Source organism: Miscanthus floridulus, chromosome 8 (assembly GCF_019320115.1).
Source record: "Miscanthus floridulus cultivar M001 chromosome 8, ASM1932011v1, whole genome shotgun sequence".
Lineage (NCBI taxonomy): Eukaryota > Viridiplantae > Streptophyta > Magnoliopsida > Poales > Poaceae > Miscanthus > Miscanthus floridulus.
The window spans coordinates 147,457,384-147,482,107 of NC_089587.1; the positions used below are offsets into that span (position 1 = coordinate 147,457,384).

Sequence of the window (24,724 nt, forward strand, 5' to 3'; positions counted from 1 at the left end):
ATGTCACCCTCATTTGACACACAAGAGGAGGAACACAAGCTCCACTACAAGGCATATCACTACTTTATTGCTTAGTATAGAGAGAGAGATTGAGGGAGAGTTCTAGAGGAGTGCTAGGCTTGTCGGTATCTTTTCCAACTTGTGCCTCAATGGGTGCAACCTCCCCGAGTGTGTAGCCGGGATTTCTATATGGTAATTGAGATCTTGCTAAGCATTGTTCTCTATTTTCTTACATGATCATCTCTTTATCGAGTGCTCTAGTTTTTTGGTTGAGGTTAGAGTAGTAATCTATAGTATAGACATGGTGTCTAGGCTATTGTCTATCGTGTGCCCATTGGTCGTAGAGGTAGGCGGCAGGTGGTGATAGCTCTGTTCGTCCTTTGTAATCCACAAGATTCAGGTACATCGTAGAGCTATAGGTTGGCACAACCCAACAGACTGGGTGGATGGCGGTGCCTAAAGTAAGAGAATAGAGTTCGTTCTTACCTTATCTTAGGTTCATATCCCATAGATCCCCTCTCTACCCTCACCTATCTTATTCTTGTTGTCCTTGGATGAACCCATGCGTAATAGTTTACTTACACGTTCACTGCTGATTCGATAACCTTGGAATACTCCTAGGTGAAAGCCACTTTAGTATTTGTGCGCTTGTTGATTTATGTGCGATCATTACTTATACCAACAATGCACTATGGGCTTTGTAGTCTTGCAAGATCACACCAACCACGTTTGTGGTGTGTCCATCTAGGTTGTACTTCGGGAACGAGTGTGACACTCGACATTTTGGCTAGAAACTCGACAGCGAAGATGAAGAGGAGTGGTCTAGGAGAAGGCCCTATGGAGACCCACTTGCGCGAGCTCCACGAAGTTACCCGACTGGGAGCTTGGCCCTTGCAAGGAGCTCCAACGAAGACTAGGGAAGCGTGAGCTTTTCAATACCTCGTGAAAAAACGTCAACATGAGTTTACATCTTTCTCATTTAAGCTTCCGCACTTACATTTCTTTCCTAGATTGTGTGCTATTACATTCCTAGTTTAGCTTGCTAGGTTACTGATAGGATTGAAAACTAGGGTGCAAAACTCTTTTCAACACTTAGAAAAACCTAGTTGCACATATATTTAGATAGAAATCTTGCATATATTTTGTTTAGAAAATAGAGGCCAAATAGTTTTTAGAAAGACTAACTTGCCCTCTCTTAGGCATCATGGTCACTTCAATTGGTATTAGTGTCTTTTGCTCAATGTGAACCTTTGGCTTAACTGCCATAGAGCTAAACGTTATTTAGAGTAGTTAGGATGGACACCCATAGGCCTCCGTACTTTGATGGCACATACTTCACCTACGGGTGTGCTAGAATGGATTATACCTTGAAACAGTAGACTTGGACGTTTACAAAGTCAATAGGGACGGGATGAAACCCTTTTAAAATTCCAAGAAACCAACCTCTAGTGCCGAGAAAGAAATCCTCAACCCTCTTGCTGGAATTTCTTTTATATACCTTATATTAGGTTAAGAAAAAAATATACCAATTAGTATTTAGTATATACTTTGTAACCAAAATAAAGGCCAAATTTGCTTCATATGAAATTTAGGGAAATCAAGAATTCGAATTTGATACTAAAGATGGTGCATATAAGTCATATACTCATATTCAAATGGGTATGGCAATTTTGAATTTTTTATGTAATGTCATGATGTAATAAAGTGTCCAATTTATTATCATGGTTTTCTCACCAAGTTTATAGCAGCCTAACTATACTAAATAGATAATGATTAATTTCCCAGCATGTGACTGATGGCAGAAGCTTGAAATTTTATTCCCCAGAAGATGATATGGCTATCCCCTTCATTTTTTTCGCTATAGGATCAGTGAGTTCAACACCATCGTCGTCACTGTCAGAGTCGCTAGGAATCTCCACAACAAGTCGATGGCGCTGTGCCTTGCTTGTTGGCACGTTCTTCACGACTTCATACTTCAGACATTTCTTATCATCACAAGCATCAATAATGACAGCAGTATCTGCATCAATTTCTCCTTTAAAAAGCATCTCAGAGAGCTTTGTCATCACATTCTTTTGCAACCACCTCCTGATTGGCCTTGCACCATAATGCTGCAAAGAATATTGGACATGAACGGTGTAAATTGCAACATTCCCTATGTATGTATGTATGTTATAAGAAAGCCAGCTGGCCTCTTCATGCAAGGATGTTAGTAGCAAGGAGTGCTATAGTGCTTACTGGGTCGTCTGATTCTGACAAGACGACATCCAAAGCAGAATCGCTTGCGGACAGAGTGATGCCCTTATTTGCTGCACGAGCAATGATGCCTTTCATATGAATGTTAGCAACCTCCCTCTTATCCTGGGATAGTGGCTCAAATACCACAAGCTCGCTCAGCCTGTTCAGGAACTCAGGTCTGAAATGTTTCTGTGCCTGCAGGGACCAATAATGTCATCATTTGAAAGAACTTATTGATTTAACATTCAGGACAAGGGATTGCAAACCTGCTTAATGACAAGGTCACGTGCAGCCTCCATTGTTTTTTTCACCAGATATTGCTTCCATTAGGTACTCAGCTCCAAGATTTGAAGTCATAATGATGATGGTATTTTTAAAATCAACAGTTCTGCCTTTACCATCAGTCAACAAACCATCATCAAGAAGCTGGAGAAAAACATTAAACACTGCTGGATCGGCCTTCTCAATTTCATCGAAAAGAATTACACTGTATGGCTGTTGCCTGACTTTCTCGGTTAGCTGTCCTCCATCCTGATGTCCATGATAGCTTCAAGCGACAAAAAGTGAGTATAAATAAAGGTCAAGCGGAAGCCAAGTGAATCTTGCATAATAAGTTGCACAGATCAGAAAAACATGAAGCGAGTAAGACTTACAGCTGAAAGTGGAGTGGTAATGAAATGATACAAAACCTGGGAGGTGCCCCAATGAGACGTAGCACTGAGTGAGTGCCAACAAATTCAGACATGTCAAACCGCACCAACATCTTCTCACTGTCAAACAGCTGTTCCGCAAGTTCTGTCTTCCCAACACCAGTTGATCCCAAGAAAAGAAAAGAGCCTATTGGTTGGCCAGGTTGATCCAGACCAGCCCTTGACCTTAGCACAGCTTGTGCTACTGAATTAACTGCTGCGTCCTGGCCAACAACTCGCTCACTCAATCTATCAGCCAGGTGTATTAACCTTTCCTTCTCATCCTGGTCAAGTGTATTGACAGGAATGCTAGTCCATCGACTCACAACCTGGTCAAGTGTATTGACAAGTTAATACACTACTTCCTCTTATTCCAAATATGTCATTTAGGACGGCATCACGGTCTCCGTTATGACACTAGATTTTCTTTTTGTAAAAATATACTGTTTCAAATAGACAATTAATATATATGAAGCAAATGATATCAACCATGTGTTGTTAATCTATATAATGTTTCATATATTGATAGCTCAAGTTAATTATGTAAGTTTTCTGGAATCCTATCCTAGAACGACCTACATTTGGAATCCGAAGAAGTATATTTTGTCAGTCAGTGGGCACAAAATTACTCCCACATACAGATTGAAGTTAATCTACCATATACATTAGCCAATAACAAAAACATATGCAGTTGTATAAAGTTGCAGAGACAAGTTCAGTCTAATGTTTTCGAAAAAAAAGAGTTCAGTCTAATGCATAACAAACTGTGAAGTCATAAACATACCCACAGTCCCACACATAAAACAAACGCAGCAAATTTGGTTCCTTCTACACCTCACAAGATCATGTGCCAGTACATCTTAGACAATTCTCTAACCATCATTATTTTGTAAGCAAGTCCTAGAGTTACACTCCAAAAAGAACAGAGGAAAAGCTTGACCAGTTAGTTCTAAACTGATCTTATGATTTGACCAAGGGGAGGGACGTCCCCCAGATTTTCATCTTAAGAAGTTGGTACCGTGACTCGAACCCGGGCTGGCTCAACCAACCGCTTCTTTGGCGTGTTGTGCTGACCAGTTGCACCGTGAGAGTGATCTTATGGCTAAAAGTAACAAGTAAAAGTTTCATTTTAGAGGCCATGAGAAATTAAAAATGTCAAAGTAAGACAAGACACACGGAAAATTAGCCACATTTAAATATATCTAGTCAATTCTACATTCTCCCTATCCTAATGTATTTTCGTATATTCCTCACTCCATATATCAACCTTATTTCTACCTGAAAAATAAACAATTCCCCAGCAAGACACGCAATACTAGAGATTAGACTTTTTATATATAGCACAGAAAATTTAAAAGAAATGCAGCCTTGGCAGCAGTGGTAAAGCTGCTGCCTTGTGACCATGAGGTCTCCTGGAAACAGCCTCTTGCAGAAATGCAGGGAAAGGCTGCGTACAAAAGACCCAAGTGGTCGGACCCTTCCCCTGACCCTGCGCAAGCGGGAGCTACGTGCATTGGGGCTGCCCTTTTGCCCACAAGCTGTAAAATATTTGTTGATACGGCTGTATAATCCAGAACACGGTATTCAAGTGCCATACCTCTGCGATTTGGCCTGGTGAAACAGCTTGGTTCGCGACATTTTCAGGGAGAAGATGTGTTGTACTTCCTTTCAATATGTTATCTCTTTGCATCCTTGCAGTGGCACATGCTTCATCAATAAGATCAATTGCCTTATCAAGAAATTGGTGACCTTCAAAAACATTAACAGAACCCATTAACATATGTAATAACACCAATGGATATGGATTGTGTATAGTACACCATCTGTTCCAAATTATAAGTCGCTTTAACATTTTTGATATATCTATTTTGCTATGCATCTAGATATAATATATGTCTAGATGCATAGCAAAATGGATATACCAAAAAAGTCAAAGCGACTTATAATTTGGAACGGAGAGAGTATTATATATCTGTATATGACATAAGGGGTGTTTAGATGCTTTTGGAATGGCAAAACTTTTGCCCCTAATCTTTTGCTGCAAAACTTTTGCCATTTAAACTTTTGGCATTTAGTGTTTAGATGCATTGGCAAAACTTTAGCCATGCAGACACAACACGCGCCCCCAAAACATGTTTTGCCTAGTTTTGGGCCTCTTGGGTCCCAAATGCCAAAAGTTTTGCAGCCCAAGTTTTGCTGTTTTTGCTTATGGTGTTTAGATACATTTTGCCAAAAGATGGAATAAAACATCAAAAGTTTTGGCCAAAATGGGGAACTAAACAGGCCCATAGAACCGTATTACAGACAAGAACTGTCGGTGTTTCATACAAGCACCGGCAAATAAATTTATAGTGATGCGCGTTAGGCTCGGATGGTGCGCTAAAGGACACAAGATTTATACTGGCTCAGGCTGAATGTCCCTACGTCCAGTTTGTTGCTGCTCGTGTTATTAGCACCGAAAATGGTTCATAGTAGGGGTACAAACGATCGAGAGAGGGACTGGTCCCAAGTCTCTGATGGAAGGGTCGAAAGGAGGCCAAGAGCTTGGTAGCAGCTTGACTGTGTGTGTTGTGTGTTGTGCCGTCAAAAGTCCTCCCTCCTGTTGGAGAAAGCGCATCCCCTTTTATAGATGAAGGGGACGGCTTTACAAGTGTGAGGGCTAGGATGCATACTCTACCTAGCCTTGTGGCTCACGTCTACCCAGCCTGGTTTCCCATTCTGATGGGTGCGAAAGGATGATAAGCGCCCATAATACTGTCGATGCCTTTGTAGAATGTCAGGATGGTTACAGAGCACTGCCCCTCGTAGGGTATGGACTGTAGTACAGTGGCTTTGACTTATGGGCCTTACCCAGTCTTGCTCCGCACGCCTTCTGGTTCCTATGAATCTTGTCGGAGGGATACGGGGTCGGGGTCCGGAGTAGCGCTGTGGGCAAGGTCTTCCGATCGGAGAGGACGTCCAGAGGCTGAAGCATGTGCTCCGATCCGGTGAACCCGAGGGGGCGGGAAGCGGGCGCCGCTCCCTTGGGACCATAACGTGGTGACGGCATATCCGTCATTTGTGGAGATCGCAAATCCTTTTCTGGAGCGTAGTGGTTGTCGTATATCTTCATCGGGTTCCGTGTCCCAGAGCTGAAGGCGGCGCCTACAACTCTACAGGGCGAAGAGCACGCACCTACAATACTTTTCAGGCTCTGCTATGCCCGGAAGGGTCTAAAGCAGCCGTCCCGTCGTTCCCTGGCAGTACCTTTCCTGCCGGGGCGTAGGGTATGGTCCTTGAATCCGTGGTTGACCCGAACGTCTTGTCTTGCCCTGTACCCATCATCATGAGGGAACGGGGAGAAGTTGTCAGGCAAGACGAAACCAGTCTTTAGACATCGAGCGGGGTGAGGTTCGTCCTCGGTCGTCGGGCGAGGCGAAGACCAGTCCTTATCCCTTGGGCGAGACCGAGCCCGCCCCTCGGGGGTCGGGCGAGGTGGAGTCTATCCCTCAGCCCTCGGGTGAGGCGGAGCTGGCCCAAAGGCGTCGGGCGAGGCTGAGACTAGCCCTTAGCCCTCGGGCGAGGCGAGGCTGGCCCAAAGGCGTCGGGCGAGGCGGAGACTAGCCCTTAGCCCTCGAGCGAGGCGGAGCTGTCCCAAAGGCGTCGGGCGAGGCTGAGACTAGCCCTTAGCCCTCGGGCGAGGCGGAGCTGTCCCAAAGGCGTCGGGCAAGGCTGAGACTAGCCCTTAGCCCTCGGGCGAGGCGAGGCTGGCCCAAAGGCGTCGGGCGAGGCGGAGACTAGCCCTTAGCCCTCGGGCGAGGCGGAGCTGTCCCAAAGGCGTCGGGCAAGGCGGAGCTGTCCCAAAGCCATCGAGCGAGGCGGAACCAAACTCCCGTCATTCGGGCAAGGAACGTAGCGGCGCCCTTGTCCGTCCAGAAGTTTTTAACATTCGATGGTTATTGGTTCCCCCTTCTGGGGTACCCCGGTATTAGGTCCCCGACAGTAGCCCCGAGCCTCGGGTGATTTGGATAGAATCGCCTGGGGGTGTTTTCGATTTCGTCGGAGTTACTTTGCCAGAGGGTGCGCGCGAGCGCACCCGATGGGTGTAGCCCCCGAGCCCCCAGGTGATTTGAGTAGAGTTGCCCGGGGGTAGTATCAGACCCTTCGCGGGTAAGGCTGAAAGACTTGGTTTTTCGTCAACTGGATATTTTTAAGGGAATCGTGGTATTCTGTTCGCGGAAATTTTATTCAGTGTCGGCCTGGCTGGGACCCGACTGCGGATCGAGGCCCTGGTGATGCTTGCGTCCTTGAGTCCTGGTAGTTTGCGGGCCTATCCCTCGTTGGGACGGCCCTTTGGCTCTAGGACCCTAGGTGGGCCGACCTCCGATCGTTATGGGCCTAGGCGGGTTTAGTGAAGAGATTTTTCTGGTCCACGTCCCCTCTGTGGGAAAAGAGTCCGGTCGCTTCGGGAAAGCGAACCGCCCGGCGCGATTTTGGTGAGAGAGGATAGGGATCGTGGGCCCAGAGATCGAGGCGGACGGTTGCCCTTCTCGCATCCGTCGCCACTATAAAACCACGGGGTTCGCCCCCAGGGTTCCATACTTCACTTCCTCGCCTTCGCATCCGCAGCTTTCACCGCCAATCGCCTTAGCTTCCCACGCCAAGACTGCTGCCGCCGTTAGGTTTGCATCCACGTTTACCGCCGCCGTCGAGCTCGCGTCCGCGCCGCCGCCATCGTTGAGCTCGCACCCACCTTCCCCCTGACGTTTCGATGGAGCTGTGGGGTAGATCCGGCATTACTTCTCGGCGTTTGGAGGGCCTCGTCCGCCGTGGCCTCCTCCGCCCATTGTCCGCCGTCGGGGAGTGGCTGCTGCCCGGTGATGAGAGTGAGCCAGCGCCGCCCGAAGGGTACGTCGTGTCTTTTGCCATCTTTCATGAGCGGGGATTTGCCGTACCCGCGCATAGATTTCTTCAGGGGTTGTTGGATTATTACCAAGTGGAGTTGCAGCATCTTACCCCCAATGGTGTCCAACATATGCTGGCGTTTGTTGCCCTGTGTGAGGGTTTCCTAGGGATCGATCCCCAATTCGATTTGTGGTGGCACTTTTTCACCGTCAGTTTGTCGAAGAGGAAGATCGGGGGGAAGGATGTGAGCGTGCCGATGGGATGTGCCAGCATTCATCTGCGCCCCACCCGGTTGAGGGACTACCCGCTGATGCGTCTGTCATCCTCAAATAAGGGGTGTCACTCGCAGTGGTTTTACGTCAGCGACGACCTGAGCGCCACATTGCCGAAGTACTCTGGGTGCCTTATCGACGAGGGCACGAGGCCCTAGAGTCGTGGCAGTGGGGCTGTCCGACTCCGGAGAAGAAACACCTTGCTGACCTTCTCGCCGCCATTCATGCTCTGAAGGTCCGGGGCGTGAAGGGGTTGGGGATCATTGGTGCCTACCATGCGAGGAGGGTGGCACCGCTAATGGCACGCGCGCTTCCCTTGTACCGGATGGTTCCTGGAGAGTCATTCGAAGGAACGGTGCTCGTTGATGAGGCGCTTGCTCCTTCTGAAGTGGCGCAGCGTATCAGGGAGGCGATGGAGCCTACGAAGGACACCCCCGGCTCCGCCCTCGAACATGTGTATCCGGTGCCAGGGCATCCCCCAATGTGACCGGAACCCGGGTTCTTTGAATTTGTAAGCTTTCCTTCCCCGTGCCCTCCTTTTCGATTGAATTTCTGATCCTTTAATACCAACCTTGGGATGGCAGGACCAGCCGAGGAGGCTATTCTTCAAGGACTGCCCGGTCCTGTTGCCGAAGGATCGGGTCGTGGCGGCGGCGAATCGCGTCGCGGCCGAGTGGGAAAAGAGGGCAAGGGAGCAAAAGAAAGCTGAGGAGCGGCGGAAGCAGGAAGCATGGGATCGAGGAGAGGATGTAAGCAGCGATGACGACGATGATGACGACAATGATGATGTTGATGAGGTTGCTGCCGGTGTGGATTGGGGCGTCCTGGAGGACGAGGGCACGCTTACCAATGCCCCTCCGTCTGTGCAGGAACCCCCTTGTCCCGCGCGGAGGGAAGCGAGTCCGCAAGGTTGGCGGAGGTTGGAGCCGAAGAGTCCTCCGCTTCGCGCGGGGTGCCAGCAGAGGATCAGTGGGTGGCTAGATCTGAGGAGGCCCCCAAGGTGCTGATGGAGGAGGGGGGTCCTGTTGTCGTGTCTCATGAGAAGACGAAGGTGAGTGGATCTGCCACCCAGCCTGAGGTGTTGACCGAGAGGGGTGGCTCTGCAGCCGCGCCCTCGGAGATGAGGGAGATGAGCTCCCCTGCCTAGGAGCAGGGGGCAGGTTCGAAGCGGTCCCATCCCGATGAGTTGGGGCAGGGGTCTGGGGGTTCGTCCCCAAAGCGCTCCCGCCGGCCGAAGGCGTCGGGGTAAGCCACTGACTCCCCTGTCTTTCTTTTATTTCGTTTTTTTGTTTTGACTTTATGCCTTTTTCTTTTGTGCAGACTTTTGCGGACGGGCCACCCTCTGGGGACGGCGCCCAAGAAGAGCCTTGCCCATCAGGCGGGATGGGCGGCGTCGCTCGATGTTGCTCCTGTTTCGGGCAGGAGTGGCGACGATGCTGCGGCTGCGTTGGTCGACTCGACGGCGGTCGTGGCGGCACCCGCGCCTTTGGTGGCCGTCGAGCAGGCGGGATCTTCCGCAGTGGGTGCGGCATCGCCGGCCGAGGGTCGCGTATCGCCGGTGGAGGTGGTCGTGACCACGCCAAGCCAGGATCAGCCGGGCGCAGCCACGGTGGTGCTCGAGGGCGTAGTGCAGTCCGCGCCACCAGGGGCCCCGGTGGGCGTGGCCATGACCGCGCCGTGCTGGGAGAAGCCGGGCACAGCCATGTTGGTGTCCGAGGGCGCGGTGCAGTCCGTGCCGTCGAGGGCCCAGGTGGATCCACCCGTGGCGCTCGAAGCGGCCCAGATGGAGGAGGATCCGGTTAGAGGGTCCTCGGGCGTCGTGGCGGAGGACCAGGAGGGAGTCGCCCCCAGCCCCTTTGTCGGGAGGCAGCCGCTCCCCCGCGCGGGGCAAGCCGCCGCTTCAGTGGATGGCCGCTCAGGACCCAACGTCGGCTCTTTTCACGCTCGACGACCATGCCGAGAGCATGGAGCGGGAGAGTCTCGACTTCAGGCTTTCGACTATGATGGGGCCCTGAGTGAAATTGTCGTTCTTACTAGCCAGGTATCTGCTCGTTCTTCCTCGTTTTCCTCCTTCTTCAAGTATTTTTGTGTTTTCGTATTTTTGATACCGGTCTTCTTTTCAGATCATTGTTGCTCGCAGTCGGAGCAAATCCCAGTTCCTCCGTGAATAGAAGGCGAAATGGGATCGCCTTGCTGAGGAGGCCCGGCTGCGAGGAGATGTGGGCATGCAGCTTGCTGCCGCCCAGCAGCGGGAGGCCCAGGCGCGTCAGGACGCGGAGGAGGCCCACGGGATGTTTGAGGACTTGTCGGCGAGGACAAAGCTGGATGAGGAGATTGCTAGGCTCTGAAAAGGAGCGAGACGAGCTGCTGCTAAAGAATACCGTGGCTAGTGAGAGGGCCGGCGAGCTCCTGGCGGAGCTACAGATGGAGCGGGACCTCAAGCTAAAGGCTGAGGAGAGGTCCGCGACGTTGTAGGAGAAGGCGAACCAGGATGCCTTGGTGGTCGATCGGACCATCTGAGAGCGCGACGAAGCGCGTCGGGAGGCCAAGGCACGCTAAGTGGATCTTGGAGTCGAGGTGGCCCGATGGCTGGATGCCGAGGAAGTTTCTGCCGGTCTGCGCGCCAATCTTGCCGAGGTGCGGGGGCTTCTCCAAGCTGAAGGTGATGAGTATGATCGCATATCCCTCGTCGTTCTGGCGGTCTGCGACAACCTGCAGGTGGCACAAGAGGAGGGGACTAGCTCGCTTGCGGCCTGTGCCACTAGTATCACGGCTCGGGTGGGCCAGCTTGAGGAGTGCTTTTCATGCCGGGATCACCCAGGCCTTCACCGTCGCCCATTCTCATTACGAGAAGGAGATCAACTTAGAGGTGATGAGCGAAGGTTTCCCGCCTACTTATGAGGATGATGAGCTGGACGCAATTGAGAAGGTGGTGGCTCCTCTTGCGAAGAACCTGGCGGATAATCTGAAAGAAATGGTTCTCCCTTCGCGGAAGTAGTTAGTCGAATAAATTTGAACAACACTTATATGTAATATGTGAACAAGTGTCGGTACTTTCGAGTCTGGAAGCAGTTTCGTGATTTTGCTTCGTAATTTCGTTTTGTTTGATTTCACTTTCTTCCCTTTTTGCAATAAAAAAGAGTGTTTATTTGATCCGACCCTTCCCTTTGTCTAAGGCCGCAGGGCCGGTGGTGCTTTCAGGGGAAAAAAATTTGGGTTGTGCTACTTGAGCAAAACATACCGTAGCCGTCTGGTCGTTTGGTTTTTTGCGGTCTTACCAATCTGTTCTCCCGAATCTTGCCGCTAGTCTTGATGCGAGGAGGGAGTCTGATGTAATGATTGTTTCGAAAAAAGGAAGGGAGGTAGCCGTACCTTTACTAGCCCCCGAGTGAGATCCGACCCCTTGCGTTCGCTGGGGTCGGGTGCTACTAGAGACCGGAGCATTCAGATGGAATCCCATTTCGTGGTTTTTGTGACAGGGTCAGCAAAGTCCTCGGATGGTGTTCCACTATTCCCTGCCCTGCCTTCCAACAGAATTCCCCAAATGGGGACTCTATGGGCTCGGCAAGGGGGGGCTTTCGAACCTCTGTCCCTGTATCGAGCGGCTCGAGCCCCCGAGCCTTGTTAGGGTTTGATAGGGGTCGGCCGTAATTCGCGTGTTACCCCATCCTCGACTTTCATAATCGGAGGGGCCGAGTAGACAACACTTGCCTCGGTGGCTCGAGTATTGTGCTCAATGAGCTCGCTAACGGGTACGTTCGTGTGGAATCTGGGTCCATCATTTGCTGATGGGGTTGGAAGAGCCCTCTGGTGGCATTCCACAACTTCTTAACCAGCCTCCCGGCAGATGCCCGAGCCGTTTGATAGGCTCAGGTGGCCCGATGGCCCCTCCTCGATGGAGATTCTGTGGGTTTGGCTCGGGGTTAGAATCAAATGAGAAAAGGTTGAGACGTCCCTGTTCGCTTCTGAGCGGGGTCGGGCAGGGCCGCTGGGGCTCGTCTCAGTTATTTCTTCCTGGCTCTGTTTGGCACGAGGCGGCCTCGAGCCCTTCACGGGCCGACCTTCGAACCTCGGCCTGCTGCCACCCATATCGAATGAGGCAACGACCGTTTCGTGACGCGACACGAAGCATTGGGATGCAACGTTTTGCATACGTAATGTTTAAATGTATAATTTAATCAAAATGAAGGCGGGGTCGGTAACGTTACCTTGGTAGCACGAGTGACGAAAAGCTCCCACAAGATGTGTTCGAGCCAGGTTTCGGGTCCGATGTTTCCGACGAGGCCGGCGTAAACTGCATAAGTATTGCTACTTTTGTTTTTGCGATTGATTTTTAAGCGATTTGCCAGCTTCCCCCCTGAAGGGGGGGGGGCTCTGCAGGTGGACCCCTCCAAAGTCCTTTCGAGAAGGTGGAGCTAAGGCTAGCAGTGTGAGGAACTGTGAATGTGATTATGCTGGTGAACCAAAAAGACTCCGTAGCCGACGGAGCGTTGGGTCCGGTGGTTCGTCCAGTTGTGCTCATCATTGTATTCCCACACGCCGCGCTTTTGGTTTCCCAAACGTAAGGAGGGGTCAAGCTAAAAAAGGGTGTTTAAACAAACATGCGCCCTCGGCAGCCCCCGAGCGATGTCCGTGTCCCTGCCGTTGCTAGGGTTGGAAGCTCGGCAAAGAATTCAACACTCAAAGTAAATAAACAGGGGTGCTTATCTTTCAGTCAGTCGTTCGTTCGTTGTTTTGACTAGGCCGCCCGATCGACCCAGGGGGCCCGTTGGGCTCCCCCTGGAAGGAGGTTCCATTGTTGGGTCGTCCCTGGTCCTGCCTGGGGAAGCGGAGAGTCGCCTATAGGTGAGTGTGCCCCGGTTCTTGTGTCCGGGGCGCATTAGTGGTGGGCCACACCCGGGTGATGTTTTGGCTTACCAGGCGGCGTCCCGTCGATCAGATCGCGTCCCATCGTTTCCGACGCGTCACCTCAGATTTCTGTCAGCATTGATTTCGCATTTGTATTGAATAGGGGAAGGCAGAGAGTTTTTCGTCCGAACCTTTCGTCTTTCCTTAGCTATCAAGCCCCCTCTTTAAATAGGAGGGAAGAGTTCTCGCTGCACCTCCTCGCCAGCCTTCGAGCCGCCACCTCTTCTCCTTCCTTTCCACCGAATGTATCGGTTCCTAAGTAAGAGAGGGTAATGCCAGGGAGAGATAAACTCACAGGTCTGCCCGTGATTCCGGAGCGCGATGTTGAGCTGGAGGTTATCCAACGTAGATGAGATGGCGCGGTTCGCCTATGCTGAGGAGGGGTCGCCGCTGCCGGAGGAGAAGAGGCGCCGGAGGGCGATGAGCGTTGTTGATTTCGCCACCACTGGTCGTGGCCTTCCTTCAGCGGGAGGCGCTTTCTGCCCCAACACCGTTGTCGGGGTTGGGGCTGATGATGATGGCGTAGTCCCTGAACGTCCCGGCGGAGGGGCACCGTATTCGTCGGCGCGATGCTCAACGTTGGAGATGACGATGCCGTCGAAGGTCCTGCGACGTGGTGGGATGTTGCTGATGGAGAGCGTGGTGCGGCGACCGCAGTAGACGAACTGGCCCGTGTACATGCCCGGCCGTTGCCGATGGAGAGCTCGGCGTGGCGGCTGCAGTAGATGAACTGGCCCGTGTACATGCCCGGACGTTGCCGATGGGGAGCTCGGCGCGGTGGCCGCAGTAGTCTTGTAGTAAAGCTAAGCAGAGAATGTAATTGAATAAGTTTGGGGGAGCCCCCGAGTGAACAATCCTTTGGATTTTAGGAGTACACTAGTCTTTTGCGTGATGAAATCATTTTGTAAGTGGTTAATTTGTGCAAAACTGAACAAATTTTCATCTTTTGTTAGGGCAAACAGCTTTTCAGTTTTCTCTTCTTATAGAAGAGGTTTTGGTGCCCTCCAACCCTTCCCATGGCCCAAGTTGTAAGAAACTAGGAGTGCGGGTGAATTAATTCTGATCACGCTGGTGAGCAAAGAGATTGTAGCCGCTGGGGCATGGGTCTCCCGCAGTCCTACCAGTTGTACTCAGAATTTGTTCCTGAAATCTTAGTCCTTAGGACTTGTTTCTGAGAAGATTGGAAAACTTAGATAAAGTTTTCAAAGATAATACAGGAAGTGTTTGCAAGATAAACGTACTTGTACTTGTATCAGCCCCCGAGTGAGGTCCGGCCCCATACAATTTGCAGGGGTCGGATGTCACTAAAGATCAGGGTTTTGTAAAGACAAAGACTGATAAGAAGAAACATGCATTTATTTAAGGGTAAAAACGACGTAGCTGCTCAATGTTCTAGACGGGAAGACCTCGCCGTTGATGGTTTTCAACCTGTAGGCGCCCAAGCGAAGTACTTCCGCGATGACGTAGGGCCCCTCCCAGGGCGGGGAGAGTTTGTGGTGGTCCTTGTTGCTCTGTACAAGGCGGAGGACGAGGTCCCCGACGTTGAAGGCTCGACCCCGCACCCGTCGGTTGTGGTACCGTCGCAACGCCTGCTGGTACTTAGCTGAACGGAGGAGGGCGATGTCGCAGGCTTCATCTAGCTAGTCCATGGCGTTTTGGTGGGATGCCTCGGCCCCCTGTTCATCGTACGCTCTGATTCTTGGTGCTCCATAGTCAAGGTCCGTTGGGAGAACAGCCTCGGAACCATAGACCATGAAGAAGGGTGTGTAGCCGGTGGCCCGGCTAGAAGTTGTCTTTAGGCTCCAGAGCACGGCTGGAAGCTCAGCGAGCCAGCGCGCGTCGAACTTGTTCAACCGGTTGAAAATTCTAGGCTTAAGGCCTTGCAGGAGCATGCCGTTTGCGCGCTCGACCTGCCCGTTCGTCCGAGGGTGCGCGGCGGCTGCCCAATCGATCCGGATGTGTTGTACATTGCAGAATCGAATGAATTTCCTATTGGTGAACTGCGTGCCGTTGTCTGTGATGGAGTTCGGTACTCCGAAGCGATGGATGATATCAAGGAAGAATAGCACAGCTTGCCCGGATTTGATCGTGGAGATCGGTCGAGCTTCAATCCATTTTGTAAACTTGTCTATGGTGACAAGCAGGTGGGTGAAGCCCCCGAGCACCTTTTTGAGTGGCCCAACCAGGTCGAGCCCTCAGACCGCGAAGGGCCACGTGATGGGGATAATCTAGAGCGTCTGGGCTGGAAGGTGAATCTGCCGAGCGTAGTATTGACACCCTTCGTAGGTGCGTACAATTTGCTCGACGTCGGCTACAACGGTGGGCCAGTAGAAGTCCTGTCGGAATGCGTTCCCAACCAAGGTCCTTGGTGCGGCATGGTGACCACAGACCCCACCGTGGATATCGCATAGCAGAAGTTTTCCCTATTTGCCAGGGATACAGAGCTATAGGATCCCCGTATGGCTCTGTTTGTATAGTTCGCCTTCTACAAGAACGAAGGACTTGGCGCGATATGCGAGCCATCGGGCTTCCGTCTTGTCTGCTGGTAGTGTGTCGCGGAGGAGGTAGTCGAGGTAAAGCGTTCTCTAGTCGTCGGGAGGGTCGGACTCTGCTGTTGGGTCCTCTTCAAGCTCCATGACCTTGGGGTCGGGCGAAGCAGTTGGCGGATCGGCCCCTAGGGTCGGACTAGATGGGCCATCATCGGCCTGTTCCGACCCCGCGTAGCGTACCGAAGGTTTATGTTGATCACTGGCGAAGACACCTACCGGGACTGGCTCTCAGCCGAATGCTTCTTTCGCGAGCGTTTCGGCTACTTCGTTGAGACGCCTTGGGATGTGATTGAGTTCGAGGCCATCGAATCTGTCCTCCAGCCGTTGGACTTCTTGGTAGTATGCCTCTATCTTGGTGTCGTGGCAGCTTGACTGCTTCATGACCTGGTTGACGACCAGCTGGGAGTCGCCCCTGACGTCGAGGCGTTAGATGCCCAGCTCGATGGCGATTCGTAGGCCGTTGATGAGAGCTTCGTATTATGCGATATTGTTTGATGAGGGAAAATGGAGCCGAACCATGTACCTCATGCGGACCCCGAGGGGAGATACGAAGACTAGTCCCGCGTCGGCGCCCTTCTTCATCAGCGATCTGTCGAAGCACATCGTCCAGTACTCTTGATCGACGACTGCTGGTAGCATCTGTACCTCGGTCCACTCCGCGATGAAGTCAGCCAGCACCTGGGATTTGATCGCTGTTCGGGGAGCATAAGTAATGCCCTGATCCATCAGCTCGAGTGCCCACTTTGCGGTTCTTCCTGTAGCATCCAGGCTATGGATGACCTCACCAAGGGGGAACGACGTCACGACTGTCACAAGGTGTGACGAAGTAGTGGCGTAGCTTTCTCTTGGTGATGAGGACGGTGTAGAGGAGTTTCAGGATTTGGGAGTAGCGGGTTTTGGAGTCGGATAATACCTCACTGATGAAATATACAGGGCGCTGTACCTTAAAGACGTGCCCCTCTTCTTCATGCTCAACAACCAAGGCGGCACTAACCACTTGCGTGGTGGCCGCTATATATAGGAGGAGGGATTCTCCGTTGCTTGGAGGGACTAGAACCGGGGGTTTAGTTAGAAATTGTTTAACCATGTCAAGCGCCTCCTGAGCCTCGGCTGTCCACTCGAAGCGGTCGGACTTCTTCAGGAGTCGATAAAGGGGGAGTCCTCGTTCGTCGAGGCGCGAAATGAATCGGCTGAGGGCGGGAAGGCACCATGTGATCCGTTGAACCCCCTTTATGTTTTGGATCGAGCCCATCTTTGTGATGGCTGATATTTTCTCCGGGTTGGCTTCGATGCCGCGCTCGGAGACAATGAAGCCGAGCAGCATGCCCCTCAGAACCCTGAAAACATATTTTTCAGGATTGAGTTTGATGCCGTTTGCCCGAAGTTTCACAAAGGTTTGTTCAAGGTTGGCGACAAGGTGGTCAGCTCACTTGGACTTGACTACGATGTCGTCAACGTAGGCCTCAACGGTCCGCCCGATGAGGCCCCGAAGCAATTGAGCATACAGCACTGGTAAGTTGCCCCAGCGTTCTTCAGACCGAACGGCATTGAAATGTAGCAGAACGATCCGAAGGGGGTGATAAAAGACGTGCAAGCTGGTCGGACTCTTTCATCGTGATCTGGTGGTAGCCAGAGTATGCATCAAGGAAGCAGAGGGTTTCGCACCCTGAGGTGGAATCAACTATTTGGTCAATGCGTGGCAAAGGAAACGGGTCCTTTGGGCACGCCTTGTTGAGGCCCGTGTAGTCGACACACATCTTCTTTCGTATAAGAACGGGATTTGCTAGCCACTCTGGGTGGTATACTTCCCTAATGAACCCAGCAGCCAACAGTTTTGCTATCTCTTCACCGATGGCCCTGCGCTTTTCCTCGTCGAAGCAGCGTAGGCGTTGCTTCACCGGCTTGGAGCCTGGGTGGATTTTCAAGGTATGCTCGGCGACCTCCCTCGGGATGCCTAGCATATCCAAGGGTTTCCACGCAAAGATGTCTTTGTTATCGTGGAGGAAGTCGACGAGCGCGCTTTCCTATTCAGAGTAGAGCGCAGTACCAATGCGTACCTTTTTAGCCTCAGAGCTGCTGGAGTCCACGAGGACCTCCTTGGAGCCTTCTGCCGATTCGAACGACCTGGTCGATTTCTTGGCGTTGGGCATTTTTTCGGCAACCTCCTCCCTGAGGGCGGTGAGTTCCTTGGAGGCGACGACTACGGAGGCGTGACCGCAGCATTCGACTTTGCACTCGTAAGCGCGCTAGAAGGAGGTGCCGATCGTGATGACCCCGCAGGGGCCCGGCATCTTCAACTTAAGGTACGTATAGTTGGGGACGGCCATGAACTTCGCGTAGCATGGTCGTCCCAGGATGTTGTGGAAAGTTCTCGGGAACCCCACTACGTCAAAGGCGAGGGTCTCAGTCATGTAATTGGACCGATCCCCAAAAGTGACGGGCAGATCAATCTGACCCAGTGGCACGGCCTGCCTACCAGGCACGACGCCATGGAAAGGCACTCGGATGGGGCGGAGATTCGTTCGGTCGACGCCCATCTCGTCGAGCGTCTCGGCGTACATGATGATGAGGCCGCTGCCTCCATCCATCAGTACTTTCATGAGCTGCTTTGGGCCGACGATCGGATCGACGACAAGCGGGTACCTTCCCGGGTGTGGGACGGCATTCGGATGGTCGGTCCGGTCGAAGGTTATGGCAAATTCTGACCATCGGAGGAAGGCAGGCGTGGCTGGTCCAGCCGTATAGACCTCGCGGCGCACGACCTTCTGGCGGCGTTTGGAATCGTAGGCCGCTGATCCTCCGAAGATCATGAGAGCGCCATTCGGAGTCGGGAAGACGTCATCCTTCTCCTCTGTGTCATCTGTGGTGGGGGCAGGTTCCTTCCCCTGCTCCCCTTTATTGAGGCCCTCGAACAAGTATTTGCGCATGAGGCCGTAATCCTTGTATAGGTGCTTGGCCAGGAAGGCGTCGTTTGGGCAATGGCCCCTCGAGCATTTTTTCAAAGTGGTTCGGAGTGCCCTCCGTGGGCTTCCGGCCACCTTTGCGGTCGGCAGCGGCCACGAGCGAGTTGTCGCGTCGTTGCTTCTTATTCTTTCTTTTGACGGGACGGTTGGAGGCGCCCTCGTCGGCGTCCTCGTCCCGCCTCGCCTTATCGTCGGAGCGGTCGAAGATGGCTCCGACCGCCTCCTCTCCTGAGGCATGACTGGTGGCGATGTCCAGGAGTTCCTTGGTAGTCCACGGGCCCCTGTGTCCCAGCTTGTGGATCAGGGATTCATAGGTTGTCCCGGATAGGAAGGCTCCTATCACGTCGGCGTCGGCGACGTTAGGGAGCTCGTTGCACTGCCGAGAGAAGCGTCGGATGTACCCACGGAGGGGCCTTCTGGCGGCAGTTCTTGAGGTCCCATGGGTTTCCGTGGCGTTTATACGTGCCCTGGAAGTTCCCCATGAAGATCTCCGTTAGATCCGCCCAACTTTGAATGGCGTTGGACGGTAGGTGCTCCAACCATGCTCGCGTTGAATCGGCTAAGAACAGTGGGAGATTGCGAATAATGAAATCGTCATCACTCGCACCACCGGCCTGATATGCAAGCCGATAGTCTTCGAGCCAAAGCCCGGGATTTGTTTTCCCAGAATATTTAGGGATGTTGGTAGGCGATCGGTACCTTAGTGGGAACGCAGCGTTGAGAATGTGTCGGCCGAAGACCTGAGGGCCTGGCAGGCCAAGGCTCGGGCTTCGGTCCTTGCCGCTGTCGTAGCGTCTGCCGCATCAGGGATGGTAGCCGTGGTGGGCTGCCTCTCCTGCGTCGCCGTGGGCGCGCCTGCGGGCGCCGATGGTGTTGCGCACGTCGCGGTCATGGCTGAGACGTTGATGCACCGGGACTGCGGAGGGCTGCCTGCCGCCTGGCGGTGTTTGGTGAACGGACCCGTCCTTGGTGGGGCGCACCGAGGGCGTACACTGGCTGGCGTCGGGCTCGTGTCGTCGGGACAACGAACTTTCTGCCTGCTGCGCCGCCGCACGCTCGAGCAACGTGCGAATTTCTCGGTGGGCGCGGCGATCCTCGGGCGTCGCGGCCTCCGGTAGGCCATGAAGCAAGGCGGTTGCTGCGGCGATGTTTTGGCTCGCCCGAGCGAAGTGAGGAAGGGTCCCGTCGTCGGTGAGGATCCTTTGGTGTATGGTGCGGGCCGTGGCGCGCGCGCGCCCCCGTCTATGCGGCGTTCAATCTCGCGATTGATGTCCGCGTACTCCCGGACGAGCCCTTGCCCGGCCTCATCGATCTCCAGCTTGCGGGTCCTCAGCTGCTCCATCCTTAGGCGAGATGGGGCCGCCGTCTCCTCCCCAGACCTGCCGCCAGGGTTGCTTGTCGGGGTGGCCTCTTCCCTAGAGACACTTTCGACGTGCCCCTCGGAGGTCTGCGCCATGAAGCATTCCCGGGAAGGGTGGTGGCTCCCCCTGCTGGAGTCCGAGCTGGAGAACGATCCTGGCTCCTCCGTGAGGAGCCTATGGAGAGTCTCCATATCATGTTCAATCGTCCCCACGAACTCGCTGTCCGTGGGCGGCTGAACCATATGTAGTGCCAAAAGGTGGCCAGTGGTCACCGCAGCGTTGCGGAGACCAAACGAAAACGCTGTTGGGGCGCTCCGTACGGGGTCTTCCGGGGATAGGGCGATGCAGCGCGGGTCCTCCCTGGATAACTGTGGTCCACGGGAGTCGCCTGACTGGCCCTCAAGCCTCTGGTGGCTGAGGCTGATGGAAGGGAGACTGCACGGCCATGTGGGCTAGCGCCAGCTCTCCTCCTAGTGTAACGATGAAATTTAGGTCGCCGAAACGCACGTGTGCGCCCGGGACCCAGCTGATTGCGTGGGTGGCCATCCGAGGCCTAATTTGAAACGCGCAGACCCCTACCTAGCACGCCAACTATCGGTATTTCGTACAAGCACTGGCAAGTAAATTTATAGTGATGCGCGTTAGACTCGGATGGTGCGCTAAAGGACACAAGATTTATACTGGTTTGGGCTGAATGTCCCTACGTCCAGTTTGTTGCTGCTCGTGTTATTAGCACCGAAAGTGGTTCATAGTAGGGGTACAAACGATCGAGAGAGGGACTGGTCCCAAGTCTCTGATGGAAGGGTCGAAAGGAGGCCAAGAGCTTGGTAGCAGCTTGACTGTGTGTGTTGTGTGTTGTGCCATCAAAAGTCCTCCCTCCTGTTATAGAAAGCGCATCCCTTTTATAGATGAAGGGGACGACTTTACAAGTGTGAGGGCTACGATGCGTACTCTACCTAGCCTTGGGGTTCACGTCTACCCAGCCTGGTTTCCCATTCTGATGGGTGTGAAAGGATGATAAACGCCTACAATACTGTCGATGCCTCTGTAGAATATCAGGATGGTTACAGAGCACTGCCCCTCGCAGGGTATGGACTGTAGTACAGTGGCTTTGACTTATGGGCCTTACCCAGTCTTGCTCCGCACGCCTTCTGGTTCCTATGAATCTTTGTCGGAGGGACGCAGGGGCGGGGTCCGGAGTAGCGCTGTGGGCAAGGTCTTCCGATCGGAGAGGGCGTCCAGAGGCTGAAGCGTGTGCTCCGATCCGGTGAACCCGAGGGGGCGGGAAGCGGGCACCGCTCCCTTGGGACCATAACGTGGTGACAGCATATTCGTCATTTGTGAAGATCGCAAATCCTTTTCTGGAGCGTAGTGGTTGTCGTATATCATCGTCGGGTTCCGTGTCCCAGAGCTGAAGGCGGCGCGTACAACTCTACAGGGCGAAGAGCACGCACCAGCAATACTTTTCAGGCTCTGCTACGCCCGGAAGGGTCTAAAGCACCCGTCCCGTCGTTCCCTGGCAGTACCTTTCCTGCCGGGGCGCAGGGTATAGTCCTTGAAGCCGTGGTTGACCCGAACGTCTTGTTTTGCCCTGTACCCATCATCATGAGGGAACGGGGAGAAGTTGTCAGGCAAGACGAAACCAGTCTTTAAACATCGAGCGGGGCGAGGTTCGTCCTCGGTCGTCGGGCGAGGCGAAGACCAGTCCTTATCCCTTGGGCGAGACCGAGCCCACCCCTCGGGGGTCGGGCGAGGCAGAGTCTATCCCTCAGCCCTCGGGTGAGACGGAGCTGGCCCAAAGGCGTCGAGCGAGGCCGAGACTAGCCCTTAGCCCTCGGGCGAGGCGAGGCTAGCCCAAAGGCGTCGGGCGAGGCGGAGACTAGCCCTTAGCCCTCGGGCGAGGCGGAGCTGTCCCAAAGGCGGCGGCGGGCGAGGCTGAGACTAGCCCTTAGCCCTTGGGCGAGGCGGAGCTGTCCCAAAGGCGTCGGGCGAGGCTGAGACTAGCCCTTAGCCCTCGGGCGAGGCGAGGCTGGCCCAAAGGCGTCGGACGAGGCGGAGACTAGCCCTTAGCCCTCGGGCGAGGCGGAGCTGTCCCAAAGGCGTCGGGCGAGGCTGAGACTAGCCCTTAGCCCTCGGGCGAGGCGGAGCTGTCCCAAAGGCGTCGGGCGAGGCGGAACCAAACTCCCGTCATTCGGGCAAGGAACGTAGCGGCGCCCTTGTCCGTCCAGAAGTTTTTAACGTTCGATGGTTATTGGTTCCACCTTCTGGGGTACCCCGGTATTAGGTCCCCGACAAGAACCATTGTTGTATGCCCTATGGAAGATTATCCCAATCCCAATGTCTCATTAAGTTCAAAGAAAAATGGTGATCATTTAGTCCAACATTTTTTTAACACACTCACAATCTCATATTGTTGAACAGAATATCCATTCACAGCAATAAGGTATCTTGTCAACAAATATACATGTGATCAGTCAAATTCAATTATGCAAGAGCTGAAGCAAAATGGCAGATATAACCGAAATTAGAGATGAAACCATGTTTTGTGGTGATCAGTATATGGTTAATTAATTAGTTATCATAATCCACGGTAAGAAATAAGACGCTACTCTGTACGAGTTTGAGATCAACTGTCAACGGTGATAATTATTAAGCTGTCTGAACTTCTATCACGGCGTCACATCCGGCTAGAGAAAGCCTATTTTCTTGGGCAACCATTAATCAATATTAAATCGTAACAATATAGTTTTACATGTTGATTTTGTTGGCATAAACAGCAAAATTGTGTTCTGACTTCTGACTCAGCTTGAGAGTGGTCCTGTTTATGAATGGGCTTACTTGTAGGTCGAGTTTGTAGATCTGACCAAGTTCAATTCTCTATTTTTTGGTCTAAATTTGAAAACATAATGGCCAACCCAAACACCATTGGATCCAGGGATAAGCAGGTCAAAGAATTATTGAGCTAGAGCTCTAAAAGATAGGGCCCAATAGTGAGGGAAATTCTTTTTGTGGTTTTGTCCATTTTATCACAATCATATCTACTCAGAACTCATAAATTAATTCCAAATAGTGGGCAAGCAAGTGATATAGAACTTAAATATGCAATTATGTTTATAGAGGGTTGTCCATTATATTGCATCTTGAAATTCTGTTTGTGGTTTGTCAATTTTATAGAGAAACATAAATATGCCAAATTCAGTAGTAGGCAAGCAAGTGATGAAGTGAGCGTACCTGTAATGTACCGATTGGCAAGCTGGGCAGCTGCTACTATGGCCGCGTCCTGGATTGCAGCGCCATGGTGCTCTTCATACTTCTTTTTGAGGCCCTGAAGAATGTCAATTGTTGCCAGAACGCTTGGCTCCTGCACGTGCACCTTCTGGAACCGTCGCTCAAACGCAGCATCCTTCTCAACATACTTACGGTGCTCATCGAACGTCGTGGCGCCAATGCAGCGGATGCGGCCACGAGCCAGAGCAGGCTTCAGCAGATTGGCACCATCCATTGATCCACCCTTGGTCTGCCCAGCGCCAAGTAGCATATGCACCTCGTCGATGAACAGCACGACCTTGCCGTTAGCAGCCTCTCATGCGCTCCTCGAACATGCCGCGGTACTGGGTCCCGGCAACCATCGCGCTGAGGTCGACCTCCACGACACGCGCCCCAACGAGCGGGGCGGGGACCGCCCCTGCCGAGATGCGCTGCGCCAGGCCCTCGGCGATGGCCGTCTTGCCGACCCCGGGAGCGCCGACGAGCATGGCGCTGTTCTTGGTCCGGCGGCAGAGGATGCAGACGGCGCGGTCGATATCGTCGTCGCGGCCGATCACTGGGTCCATCTTGCCGGCCTCAGCTGTCATGTCCCGACCGTACTTCTCCGAAGTCGCGTACTTCCCCAAAGGCGCCGCCTTTGGAGTGGATGCAGATCTTCCGGCGAGGCCCTCCGTCGACAAAACGCTCGCGTACTTCCCCAAAGGCGCCGCCTTTGGAGCGGATGCAGATCTTCCGGCGAGGCCCTCCATCGACAAAACGCCAGATGATGGACGCACAGAACAAAGTAGCGCAGCCGTAGAGCGCCGCGGCCTCATCAAACGCAAATAAGAGGACGACGCCGTGGGCACGACGCCGGTGACCGGCGGGGCTGCTCGCCCCACGTTCGGCGGCACGCTGGGTGCCGGGGCCGCGGAGGCTGCGGCAGAGACCGGTGGCGGAGGCACCGTCCCTGCGGCCGGACACGCGTTGGGCGGCGTAGCGGTGGCAGAGGCCATGGGCCCGTTCAAGACAACTGGATCTAACCTCTTTGCTGCCTGGGAAACGTGGCCGTGGCGCACCGGGTTGACGGCGGCGTCGGACGACGAGACGGCCGTGCAGCGGCGCTTTCCTGGCAAGAGCGGGGCCTCGTACGCCAGCCAGTGGTCATCGTTGGAGTCGAGGCGGTTGCCGCCGGCACGGCAGCGGAAGTCGGAGAAGTCGTCGTAGTAGTCGAAGGAGTAGGGCTCGCGCTTAACCCACTTGCGCCGCCTCAAGAGGCGCCCGGTGGCGGCGGTGGAGTCATCGATATGGTAGCATCGAGCGCCGAAGCCACCGTCCATGTCGATGTCGCGTCGGATGGTGTCCTCCAGGCGCGATTCGACGGACGACGGGGTGTCGCGGCTGCGATGATATGTTCATCGAGGAGATATCCAAAAAAATGCGGCGAGCGCGGCATATAACGGCGGTATTTAATGGCCGATGCGGTATTTTAAGAATTTTATGAGACTAAGGTCTGTTTGGTTACTTTGACTAAGGCCCCGTTTAGATTCCAAAAAATTTTACGCAGTACCCGTCATATCGAATCTTGCGGTATATACATGGAGTACTAAATAT

General features: G+C 53.2%; 1 pseudogene; it reads right to left on the reverse strand.

Moving 5' to 3' along the window:
• Window positions 1-1,658: 1,658 nt before the first annotated feature.
• On the reverse strand, window positions 1,659-24,520 carry LOC136473644 (chaperone protein ClpB1-like; annotated as a pseudogene).
• Between the last annotated feature and the right edge of the window lie 204 nt (window positions 24,521-24,724).